Consider the following 13,484-nt stretch of genomic DNA (forward strand, 5'->3'; position numbering starts at 1 on the left):
TACTGTATTAAACATTGCTTCAGACAAAATATCCATGGAATGAAATTTTATAAGTAATGTATTGGAGACGTAACATGATACAATCTGGGTGATTGATTTATCATATCATTTATTAATAAAATTTCAAAATGTTATAATTTTCAAATGATACAACTACAATGCAATATTATAAATAGATAGTCACTGGAAAATGGGAAAGAAATGAGTCACTGAATAATTCACCAATTATGGGTGTTTCAATGTTCACTATGTATAAACAGAATTGACTGACTGTAAATAAATTAATTCTTTTGTGTAATTGTTCCCTTTACTTAGGGGCAGAAATGCTGAATTCACTCTATTTCACTGAGTAATCAGGACTGATAGCACTGATGGACACCATATAGTGAAAGAGAGAAATTCAAATGCTAAATTCAAGTATCTATTTTACAGAAGGAAGGGACTATTTTGAGAATGTCAAGAAATACTCTCTGAAAAACAGTATTTGATGGCACAAGTAATATTACAGTGGAAATGCATACAGAATCTGATTCAGATTCCCTTTGTGCTTTGTAATAGTTTAGCCTAATAATCTCAATTACATAGCTATGTTTTCAAATGTCTTTTCCAAAATTTTGAACCTAGTAATTTAGAGATTTTCTTTTTCTCTTCTTCTTTTTCCAGTATAATCAAAATTAATTTCTTTTAATTAAGTATAATTTGAATAATATAACACTAATTTTGTTTTTTTTTATTTTAAGAAATATTCAGCATCCTTAATCATCAGGGAAAGCAAATCAAAACAACCCAGAAATTCCACCCCATACCAGTCAGAATGGCTGCAAGGATGTGGAGAAAGAGAAAAACTCCTCCATTGTTGGTGGGATTGCAAGCTGATACAACCATTCTGGAAATCAGTCTGGTGGTTCCTCAGAAAATTGGATATAGTGCTACCTGAGGACCCAGCTATGCCACATCTTGGCATATACCCAAAGATGAGATGCTCCAACATAAAACAAGGACACATGTTCCACTATATTCATAGCAGCCTTATTTATAAAAGCCAAAAGATTGAGAGAATCCAGATGTCCTTCAAATGAAGAATGCATACAGAAAATGTGGTACATTTACACAATGGAGTAGTACTCAGCGATTAAAAACAATGACTTCATGAAATTCTTAGGCAAATAGATGGAACTAGAAAATATCATCCTGAGTGACCTAACTCAATCACAAAAGAACACATACGATATGCATTCACTAATAAGTGGATATTAGCCCAAAACTCAGAATACCTAAGATACAATTCACAGACCACATGAAGCTCAATGATAAGGAAGATCAATGTGTGGATGCTTCAGTCCTTCTTAGAGGCCTAACAAAAATACTCACAGCAGGATATATGGAGACAAATTTTGGAACAGAGACTGAAGACCATCCAGAGACTGTCCCCACTGGGGGATACATTCCATATACAACCACCAAAATCAGACAATATTTATATATGCAAAGAAGTGCATGCTGACAGGAGCCTGAAATAGTGATATCTTGAATTCATTCATTCCAGTTTGTATTCCTTTTACCTCCTTTTGTTGTCTAATTGCTCTGGCTAGAACATCAAGTACAATATTGAATAGATAGGGGGAGAATGGGCAGCCTTGTCTTCTCCTTGATTTTAGCAGGATTGGTTCAAGTTTCTCTCCTTTCAGTTTGATATTGGCTATTGGTTTGCTGTATATTCCTTTTATCATATTTAGATATGAATCTTATATTCATGAACTTTCCAATAATATTAGAATGGAGAGGGGTTGTATTTTGTCAAAGGAATTTTATGTATCTTCTGAGATGTTCATGTTTTCTTTTTCTTTGAGTTTGATTATATAGTGGATTGCATCAATGGATTTCCACATATTGAACTATCCCTATATCCATGGTTAATGATCATTTTTTTTCTTTTTTTTTCGGAGCTGGGGACCGAACCCAGGTCTTGCGGTTGCTAGGCAAGCGCTCTACCTCTGAGCCAAATCCCTAACCCAATGATCATTTTGATGTGTTCTTGGATTTTGTTTTCAAGAATTTTATTGAGAATTTTTGCATTAATATCCACGAGTGAAATTGGTCTGAAGTTTTCTTCCTTTGTTGGGTGTTTTCCTGGTTTAGGTATTCTTGATTCTAGACATGAAAATTCTAGAAGGTAAAACCTATTATGATAACTGAAACATCATAGTCATAGTCTACAGAATGACATCATTATATTTTCAGAAATACTTTTATCCAGATATCTCAAGTAATTCTTGTACATTAATATGTGGAAAGGCATTAAACAATTAGGTTTATTTTGGTGTTATGCTGAAAACCCAAACCAATGTGGCTCTTTTACTTCCCTAACAGTATGTCTTTATTGCACTTTGGAAGTCCATCTTGACTGGTGAGTTTTATTGTATTTCATAGGGTTCACAGCTAGATTAAGCAATTACTACCTTTTCTCTTTTGCAGCCTATATAGTACCAAAAAGCATTATGAAACATATCCAGCATTAAAGATATTTCAGCTAGAATGTTTATATTTTTTGTCTGATATGACAGTTGCTATCCATAGGGTCATCAGATATAGCAGGTTCTATTATGCCAAAATAGACACATTTCATCCATAACCTCTCTACAGTGTTCATCATGGAGCCATGTTGAATTTGTGGTATCTATTGAGATGACTTGTGATTTGTAAACTTGCTGTCATTCATGTGATGAATTATGTTTGATGGTTTACTTATGTTGAATTATCCCTGTATTTCTGGTACAGTTGTATCTGAATCTGTATCTGGTACTATTGTAGGTGAAATGCTGGCTTCATAAAAGAGTTTGGAATTATTCTTTCATTTTTACTTTTTTATAGCCCAATTTTAGAAGCATCAGCTTTAGTTCTAACTTAAAGTACTTGAATAATTCTTCACTGAGCTCATCTAGACCTGGACATATTTTAGTTTTAAAATTTGCAATCACCTCACAAATCTCATTGCTCTTTATAAGATTATTTAAAATTTTCCTCATATTTTGCTTTAATTTAGATAGGCTGTATGAATCTAGGAATCCACACATTTCCTATTGAATTTCTAGTTTGTTAGAACATAAATAATTAAAGTATGTCCTAATGACTGTGTGAATTTCTTTTAAACCTGTCTTTCCTTTTACTTTTTCATAAACTTGCTAATGGTTATTAATTTTATTTATTATTCTAAAAAGTGCTCTTCATTTCATTAAAACCTTTTTATTTTTGTTTCTATTTGTTGTAGTTCTCTCACAATGTAATTATTTTCTTTTGTCTCCTTCTTTTACATTTGGTATGTTCTGTTTTGTTCAGAATCATACATTCTTAGCATTATGAACTATCCTGTCAGGATGTACTTAATTTTATCTTACAGGTTTGAACATGTTCTGTTTTCATTTGCATTCAGTTCCAAGAATTTTGTTTATTTCCTTGTTTACTTTTTCAATGGTCCAATAATTCTTCATCCAATAGTGTATTTTTAATTTTCCATTGATACATAAGTTTTCAGTAAATATGATTTTTTATCACGTTGATTTTTAACATTATTTCATTGTAGTCATTTGAAATACTAAAAGTTATTCCATTTTTCCTAAGACACTTTGTTTTTGTTTGAATTGTTATGGCCACCATAGATTCAGATATTTAAATGACTAGCCCATGGGGAATGGCAACATAGTTGAAGATATTATCTCTATTTGTCACTGTGGATTCATGCTTTTAGGTCTCATATATACTAAAGTCTGGCCACTGTGACACAGTGTCCTCTGCTTCCTACTGAGGAAGACAGAAAACTCTCATTTCCTCTAGCACCAAGTTTTCCATGTTTCCAACCATGACAAAAATGGACTATTATAAATAAGACTGCTATGAGCACAGTGAAATGTGTCTTTGTTACATGTTGGAGCATCTTTTCGGTACATGCCTAAGAGTAGTGTAGCTGGGTTCACAATTAGTACTATGTCCAATTTCTAAGGAACAACTAGACTGATTTCTAGAGTGGTTGTACCAGCTGCCAATCCCACCAACAATGGAAGAATGTTCCTCTCTCTCCACATCCTTGCCAACATCTACTGCCACCTGAGTTTTTGATCTTAGCCATTCTGACTTGTGAGATGGAATCTCGGGGCTGTTTTGCTTTACATTTCCCTAATGACTGAGGATGTTGAACATTTCTTTAGGTGCTTATCAGCCATTCGATATTCCTTAGTTGAGAATTATTTTTTTTAGCTCTAGACCCCACTTTTGAATAGGGTTATTTGGTTCTCTGGTATTTCTTGAGTTCTTTGTATATATTAGATATTAGCCCTTTATTGGATATAGGCTTGGTAGAGATCTTTTCCCAATCTCTTTTTTGCTGTTTTGACCTAATGAACATGGCCTTTGCCTCACAGAAGCTTTGCAATTTTATGAAGTTCCATTTGTCTATTCTTCATGTATTAGTCCACTTATGAGTATTATTTGTCCTTTTTATCTATCCTAACTTATTTTAATTTTAAATATATACTCTTGTCAAATGTTAGAATTGTGACATGTGCTCATTTGCTAGCTCTTCTTGTTTTCAAACATTTGCATGCCAATTCACCCTAAAACAGTCTTTATCATTGACTTCTTAGGGCTAGCATAATTGAAAAAAAAATAACATTCTGTTTGTCCATACAGTCTGCTACTTGGTGTGTTATTATTGGGAAATTGAGACAATTAACTATCACAGATACTTTACAATACTTGGTTTTAACTCTTGTTATTTCATTTATTTCATAGTTTTTGGTACTTTGGTACTCTTTTGTTTAACTAGTGTTCCAATATCACATTTCTTTGTAAACTCTTAGGTGTGTTTATCTCTCTTCAGCCAGTAGTGTTTGTTCTAATATTCACCTGTATTGTTTTACTGGTCAAATATTTTTTAGCCTGTTCTAATCCTGGAAGAGATTTTGTTTCCTTCAATTTTAAATTTTTGATGAATAAAATAGTCTGGAAAGACAGCTATAGTGTTTTATTACTTGGAGCATTTGTTCCCCTGCTCTTAAGGATTTCTCTTTTCATTGAAATATCAGCAGTGCGATAGATCAATCTTTGTATGAGACTTATCTCTTTCTACTTTAAAGCTTTCAGTATCTATTCTTTATTTTGTATGTTCCTATTTTCTACAATTGATGTCAATCTTCTAGTCTAATCCTAATATTATCTAATGTATAATAAATTGTAATTATGTCTTTTAATGAATAACACTTTCTCTACATTTAGAAAACTTTATTCTTTAATTCTACTAATGCTATTGTTGTCTTCACACTTAATGAGGTTAGACTTCTTTTTAAATGTAATTTATACATTTTATCATTTCTTGGTGTAAAAATGATCTCACTAATCTATTTATGATTTTATATTGATTTATCATTTTCTTTGATGGAATTATCCATTTTCTACATATCAAGTAACTGATTAATAAATAATTGACCTTATGCAAAACATAAGGCTATATTGTTTTCATTGGAAAAAATAAAATCAATTAATTTTATCATTATTAACATTATTTTTAACCTAAAGAAAATAATTTAACTTGTATACCACTTCTATTGTCTAGTTTTATTCGCCAGTCATTGGGGATTTCTAATTCAAACTTCTCGCAATATTCCCAAATCACAGACAAAGCTGTTCATTTAATATAGCTTTTTTCTCTTTACTGAAGTTGCCTTCTCAACTATAACACTGAAGGCATTCACAATTGATAACGGATACCCTGGCAGTCATTTAAGTCAGTAGACTTCTATGCTTGCAGTGCTGAAGGCTTATAAAGTCTCTCAAACACCAATACTATAGTAATTTACATTTTTACTCTAAAGTTATAAGAGACTCTTGTTTCAAATCAATTTAGTGTGTCTGTGTAATATTGAATTGCATATCTTTCAATTCACTGAATGTGCTTCTTTTTAAATTAAACAATGATTATATTGGCCTTTGGCAAATAAACTCTAACTTCATTTATGTGGACTCTATTCTCACTTTTCAAATTAAGTTATTATTACTGAACTACCTTAATTATTTTTAATTAGAATTATATTGGGGGCTAAAAAATGGCTCAGAAGTTAAGAGCATACTCTTTTGAGGACTGGAGTTTAGTTCACAGCACTCAAACAGAGTGGTCCTGTAACACCCGCTTTAGGCAACATGAAGCTATGAATTGTAGGCACCTGTACTGGGATGCATAGGAATACAGACATTATTAAAAATAAAAAAAAGAAATCTTAAAAAACATGTTTTCTATTCATCTATAGCTATAGAAGTGTGATCAATTCAAAATGAAATATTCCAGAAATTAAAAGAAATTAAAAGAACCATTTGTTACCATTAATCATCATTAAATATTCACTGATTTATGTTACTCTTTGTTCCTAATACCTCACAATTGCAATACATGAATTAAAGAGTATTTCAGAATTTAATGTGAACAAATACTACTTTCAAATTTATACTCTACTACAATGTTGTGTCTAAAGACATACACAACTTAGAAAATGAGAAATGATAATTTTTAATAAAAAAACTACATTCATAGAAACATATTACAAAGGCTGAATACATAGTCTAGATTTATATTGCTGGTGGTTTTCAACATCATATTCCAAGACAAGGAAATCATTTAAAGTATTTTCAGGAGTGAAATGGTATTACATATCAGTAATATTTATATTTATGTGCTATCTAATTTGATATACACCAGCATCACCATGTTAATTTCAGAAGATAAAAAATAAGTAAATCTTATTTTAATCACCATCCTTGGAAGGAGAAAGATGGATAGAGATAAATAGAACACAAAACTGGAAAACATAATGAAAAATAATAAAGATATATTGCACATAGAGAGAAACCAACGAAAATCACCCAAACAAACTTACATTTCCAAAACATATGTGCTACCACCATTTCAGTGCACAAAGAAACTTACACATAATTGTGCAGGAGGGTACTTGTTATTAAGTAATTGTCTCATCATTTGGTAATATATAATCATATTTTTAGCAAATTAAACTGTCTGTAAACTAAATTAGATACCGTTTTATATTCCCAAAAATATAGTATAGACAAGTTCGACATTAGGAATGGTATCAATGGTGTCTGTTAAGCATAACTAAAAGACTAGAAGATGAAAACAGAAATCACACAGATACAGGTATAGATATTTCAGCTAGATAAAGGAATATAGAAACAAGAAGTTAGAAATAAATAAGTTATGCTATAGGTATTTTACAAAGGCATTACAAAATGGAGGAGAAATCATACCTCTCTATTACATACTTTAAAAGTTACTCTGATTATTAATGATAAAATAGGATAAGTTCTATGATGTGAATAAGAATAGTATTTAAGTAATGGCATTTATATTTATTTAGAAAATATATGACCAATAATCTTATGGCCCTAGTTAGTGATATAAATTTTAAAAAGACTTAAACTTATTATTTAGGTCACAGTCAAAGAAGACAGGCAAATATATAATTTAAATATGCAATCTGTCAGACATTTTAACAGCAAAGCAGACAGAAACACAATCCTCTTATGAGGTTTCATATAAGAATCATGAGCATTTACTACTGGATATTATCAAAGTTTAGTTTAGTACATGATACCACACATGGGCTTATAAGAACTTAGTGCCTTGTGCAGTGCCTAAATCCATACACTGTTTGTTATCATGATGATATGCTGCTAATTAGGATAATAGAGAGGACAAATAAGATACATTTTTAATTGTCAAAACAAAGATAATACAGTGACATAGATTTCACAATAATTAGATATAATGTATTTTTATTCACTGTATCATTAGCTTGTAGACTCATAGAATTCATACTTTTCAAACTGTGGAATTAAAAGCAGTCTGTGTACTTCTTGATTATCTACCAGGAAATAAAATTAATCAATAGACTTTCTCCTCTGGTAGCAATGTTTTTAAGACATGTTTTTTTTGGTTTTAAAAACTGGAAGATAGAATGATACAAGATTGTGTTTATGAATCACCTTCATTTTAAATAAAGCTAGCCTGTTAGCATTTCAAGCATCAGTGTACCCATTAGCATTTCCATGTAATTCTATGCATATACCTAGATAGAAATCACCCATTCTAAGCTTATTCATAGAAATGACTTACTGCATGTCAGAAAGTACACAACTCTCCCATGTAGCATACACAAAAATCAAGAGCCTTACCATGCAATGGGGAGTACAAAGTTTCTATTTGAAAATATTTTCCAGCTATTAATTTTAATATGGAACAACAAGAAATATCACTAACATGAAGAAAACATGTATTCAGACAAAAATGCCAACCTATACACATATATACACACCTGGATGAGAAGAGTAAAAGATCCTTTAGACAAATCATTCAAATATTATCTCGACAGTGGCAGGATTTGACTGTTTATTTTCTGAATAATATTTTTGTTTAGAAGAATTCATGTAGTCTGAATAGGAATCAAGATGTTTTAATTGTCATAGTCTTTTCACTATGTACGTGTTTAATTTCCTCTTCTTGTTTTTAAAAATTAATAGAAAGCCATAGATACCAAAGGAATGGACTTTTCTGTATTTTGAAAACACTGGGAATATATTAGATTACAGTCTACTTAATAAGAAAACCAATTCATATAATTTAGGTATGTTACCAGCTCAGCAGACAGAGATTGTCATTTGGAAATCAATTGTGTTGTTTTTTTTTTTTCACAAGATTTTGAAGATATTTCCTTTTAAAAAACTTATTTATGACCTATGATTCTTAGATCATTTAAAATTGTGTCAAGTTTATATGAGTCTAGGTGTTCAGCTTTAGAGTGCTGTCTTCTAACGTCATGAAAGACTGCATGTATTATAATCTAATTTCAAGTTAGATTCTGGTCAGAGTTTCTAGTTTATCTTATGCTACCTCCAAAATGCCTGAGAAATGTTGACTGGTATACAATAAATAATAGATATTCAATCAAGTTTCACATATTTTCATTAAAGTTTTCATTATTATTACTAATTTATTTAAGGTTAGATGATTAATGCAGCAGAGCTTTGTACATTTACTAATATTTTCTAATTATTTCACTGTGCTGGGATAATAATCATAATGTCATAAAATTTAGAATAGAGAAAATGTCAGTTACATCTGTGTTCTTTTCATGTATCTATTAGCACTTAAAATACATTTCCTTTTCTAAGTTTTGATTGGTTAAAGAGGTATTAATTTTATCTAGTAAAGAAAAATATAACTCTATTTCTTTTTCATTAATTCATTAACTTTTTAAAGCAGACATTCTTTACTGAACGGGAACCAAGATTATTATATAGGTAAAACCCTTACTATAATCTTGTTCTTGTTGGGGTAGCAGATTTAAAATAAATCATATTTCAACATTAAACTAAATTAACATAATATGGGTACTGTACTCTTCTTCCCCCACAGAATGGACAACAACATATATTAATTTCATTCTTTGAGAGTAATCTTGAGGTGACAAGTTACTTTAAAATATCTGCCCTTTATACTGAAGTAAAGTATACTTGTTATTGGAAAAGGTATTTGAACTTATACCGGAGATTTTTTTGAGTAGAAAAAAAATAAAAGGTGAAAAATTGATAGACTATTCAAATAATAGAGGGAAATAGCAGAACAAAACAAGATATAACAAGAACACATGCTCTACTATGTTCATAGCAGCCTTATTTATAATAGCCAGAAGCTAGAAACAACTCAGTCGTCCTTCAACAGAGGAATGGATACAGGAAATGTGGTACATCTACACAACTGAGTACTAATCAGCTATCTAAAATAATGACTTCAAGAAATTCATAGGCAAATGGATTGAACTAGAAAATATCATCCTGTGTGAGATAACCCAATCATGGAAAAGAGAGGTGACACAGTCACGAAGGAACATACATGTATGTACTCACTGATAAGTGGATATTAGCTTAAAAGAAGCTCAAAATACTCACAATACAATTCACAAACCATATGAAACTCAAGAAGAAAGAAGATCACACCGCATTGTGGATGCTACAGTATTACTCTGTAGGGAGAAGAAAATAATCTCTGGGAAAGAGAGGGAAAGAAGGAACTGGGAGAGAGATAAGAGGGAGAGGGGTGAAAGGGGGCAGTTCAGATATGGGATGATATGGGGGAGAAGTACAGAGGTTCAGGAATTTGAAGGTAGTTGTGTAGCAGTAGGGGAGGAGGAACAGGGTGTAGCCACCAGAAAATCCTAGATACCAGGACCCAAGATATTCCCAGAACCCAACCAAGTAGACTTTAGCTAAAATACCTAACAAAGAGGAGATAGAACCTGCAGAGACCATATCTGGTGGAGAGGCATAGCCTTCAGTTGAGGGATGGGTCACCCACCCACCTCAAAAATATTAATCCAGAATTCCTCCTGTCAAAAGGAAATACAGGGGCCAAGAGTGGAGCATAGGTTGAAGGAAAGACCATCCAGAGACAGCCCCACCTAGGGCTCCATCCTGTCCACAGACACAAACTCAGACACTATTGCTGATGCCAAGTACTTATTGACAGGAGCTCAGTATATCTGTCCCCTGAGAGGCTCTGCCAGAGCCAGACCAATACGTATGCAGATGTACACAGCCAAACATTGGAGCTCGGGTTCCCCAATGGGGAAGTTAGGACAGTGACTGCAGGAGTTGAAGGGGTTTGTAACCTCATAGGAAGAACAATATTATAAACCAACCAGACCCCTAAAAGCTCCTAGCAAAGTGTACACAGGGAGTACACATGGCTGCAATTGGAATATGCAGCAGGGGATTGTCTTATTTGGAATCACTGGGAGGGGAGCTCCTTGGTTATGTGGAGGATTAATGACCCAGGACATTGCAATGCTAGGCCACTGAGTAAGGAGTGGGTAGGCAGGTCGGGGAGCAGCCTCATAGAGTCAGGGAGGAGGGAGGAGGGGATAGGAGGCTTGTAGAGGGGAATCTTGGAAGGGGGATAACATATGAAATGTAAATAAATAAAAGAACCAATAAAAACAGAAGATAATGTTGTAGTCTAGTAGGTATAAAAAGAATTAAGCCTAAAATCTTTTTTTTTCAATTCAATGTATTTTCATTCCTTGAAATTAGAGCAGTTGAATTCATAATAACGTGGTCAACTATTTTTTCTTCCTTCCTTCCTTCTTTCCTTCCTTCCTTTCTTTCTTTTTACACTCCAAATTTTATTCTGCTCCCAGTCCACCCCACCCCCTGAGAGTTGCACATCTCATACCTCCTTCCCCTGCACTGCCCTCCACCCATCTCCACAAGGATGTCCCAACCTCACCCATCCCACCAGACCTTTAAACTTCCTTGGGCCACCAGTCTCTTGAAGATTAGGTGCATCTTCTCTGACTGAACCCAGACTAGGAGTCCTCTGCTGTACATGCCTTGGAGGCCACATCTCAGCTGTTGTATGCTGTCTAGTAATCCAGTGTCTGAGAGAACTTGGGAATCCATATTAATTGAGACTGCTGGTCATACTACAGGGTTCCCTTCATCCTAAGCTTCCTCTAGCTTTCCCCTAATTCAACCAGAGTGGTCAGCAGCTTCTGTACATTGGATGGGTGCACATATCTGCTTAAGCTGCTTGTTGGGTCTTTTGGAATGCATTCATGACAGATCCGTTTTTTTGTGAATGTACTGTAGCCTTGGGAGTGGTGTCAGGTCTTGGGCCTCCCGTTGATCTTTGGGCCTGTAGGTGGACTTTCTTTTCCTTAGGTTCTTCTCCATTTCCATTCCTTCATTTCTTTCAGACAGGAAGAATGATGGGTCAGAACTTTGGTTGTAGGATAGCAACCCCATCTATTACTTGATGCCCTGTCTTTTTGCTGGAGTTGGATTCAATAAGTTCCCTCTCCCAACTGTAGAACATTTAATTTACGGTTGCCCTGCCTTTGAGTCCTGAAAGTCTCTCACTTCCCAGGTCTCTAGTATATTCTAAAGGGTCCTCCCAACCTCCTTCCTCCTGAGGTCACCTGTTTTTATTCTTTCTGCTGGCCCTCGGGGCTTCAGTCCTTTTCCCCCATCCAATACTAGATCATGTTCCCCTATCCCCAAAACTCTATCTCCTTTCCCTTCCTTGTCTTTCCCTCCCTTCCCCCTTATTGTTTTCTTCTCCTTCCAAAGTGGAACTGAGGCATCCTCACTTGGGACCTTAACTTGTTGACCATTTTGATTTCTGTGAACTGTATCTTAGGTGTTCTTTACTTTTTATTGTTTTTTTGACTAATACCCACTTATTAGTGAATTTTGGGTCTGAGTTACCTCACTCAGGATGACATTTTCTAGTTAAATCTGTTTGCCTGCAAAACTCAGGATGTCTTTGTTCTTAATAGCTAAGTAGTATTACATTGCATAAATGAACCACATTTTCTGTATCCATTCTTTTGTCCTGGGACATCTGGGTTGTTTCCAGCTTCTGGCTATCACAAATTTGGCCACTATGAACAGAGTGGAACATGTACCCCTGTGGCATGGTGGGCCATCTTGGGGTACATTCCCAAGAGTGGTATTTCTGGTTCTTTAAGTCTATTTCTCATTTTCTGAGGAACCTCCAAATTGATTTCCAGAGTGGTTGTACCAGCTTGCAATCCCACCAGCAATGGAGGAGTGTTCCTCTTTCTCTACATCCTTGCCAACATGTGTAGCCACCCGAGTTTTTGATCTTAGTCATTCTGACTGGTGTAATGTGGAATCTCAGGGTCTTTTTGGAATTTGAACATTTCTTTGGGTGCTTCCCACCTTAGCACAGGGGCAATATCGTAGCCATTGAGGTATTTTCCCAAGGTGAGATTATTGCTGATTGAAAACTTTAGGTGCTTCCCAGCCATTTGAGATGGCTCTATTGTGAATTCTTGGTTTAGTTCTATACTCCATTTTTTAAATTGGGTTGTTTATTTTGGGGGGGGGCTTAGCTTCTTGAGTTCTCTATGTATTTTGGATAATAGCCCTCTATCAGATGTCGGGTTAGAGAAGATTTTTTTCCAAATCTGTAGGATGCTGATTTGTCTTATTATTGACTATGTCATTTGCCTTAGAGAAGCTTTCCAGTTTCATGAGATACCATTTATCAATTCTTGATTTTAGAGCATGAATCACTGGAGTTCTGTATATGAAATTTCTGCCTGTGCAGATTCAGTGTATCTGGTTTTATCTTGAGGTCCTTGATTCACTTGGACTTGAGCTTTGTTCATGGTGCCAAATGTGGGTATATTTTCATCTTTCTATGAACAGACATCCAGTTAGACTAGCACCATTTATTGAAGATGCTTTCTTTTTTCCATTTTATATATCTGGTTTCTTTGTCAAAGAGCAAGTGTGCATAAGTGTGTCGTTTTATTTCTGAGTCTTCAATTCTATTCCATTGATCAACCTGTCTGTCTCTGTACCAATACCATGCAGGTTTTTTTTTTATCATTATTGCTGTA

General features: G+C 34.0%; 1 pseudogene; it reads left to right on the plus strand.

Annotated features, from left to right (window-relative positions):
• The first annotated feature begins 12,796 nt into the window (after positions 1 to 12,796).
• Positions 12,797 to 12,929, plus strand: LOC120099550 (U4 spliceosomal RNA; annotated as a pseudogene).
• Positions 12,930 to 13,484: the final 555 nt, after the last annotated feature.

This window comes from Rattus norvegicus, chromosome X, assembly GCF_021556685.1.
Source record: "Rattus norvegicus strain SHRSP/BbbUtx chromosome X, alternate assembly SHRSP_T2T, whole genome shotgun sequence".
NCBI classification, from domain to species: domain Eukaryota; kingdom Metazoa; phylum Chordata; class Mammalia; order Rodentia; family Muridae; genus Rattus; species Rattus norvegicus.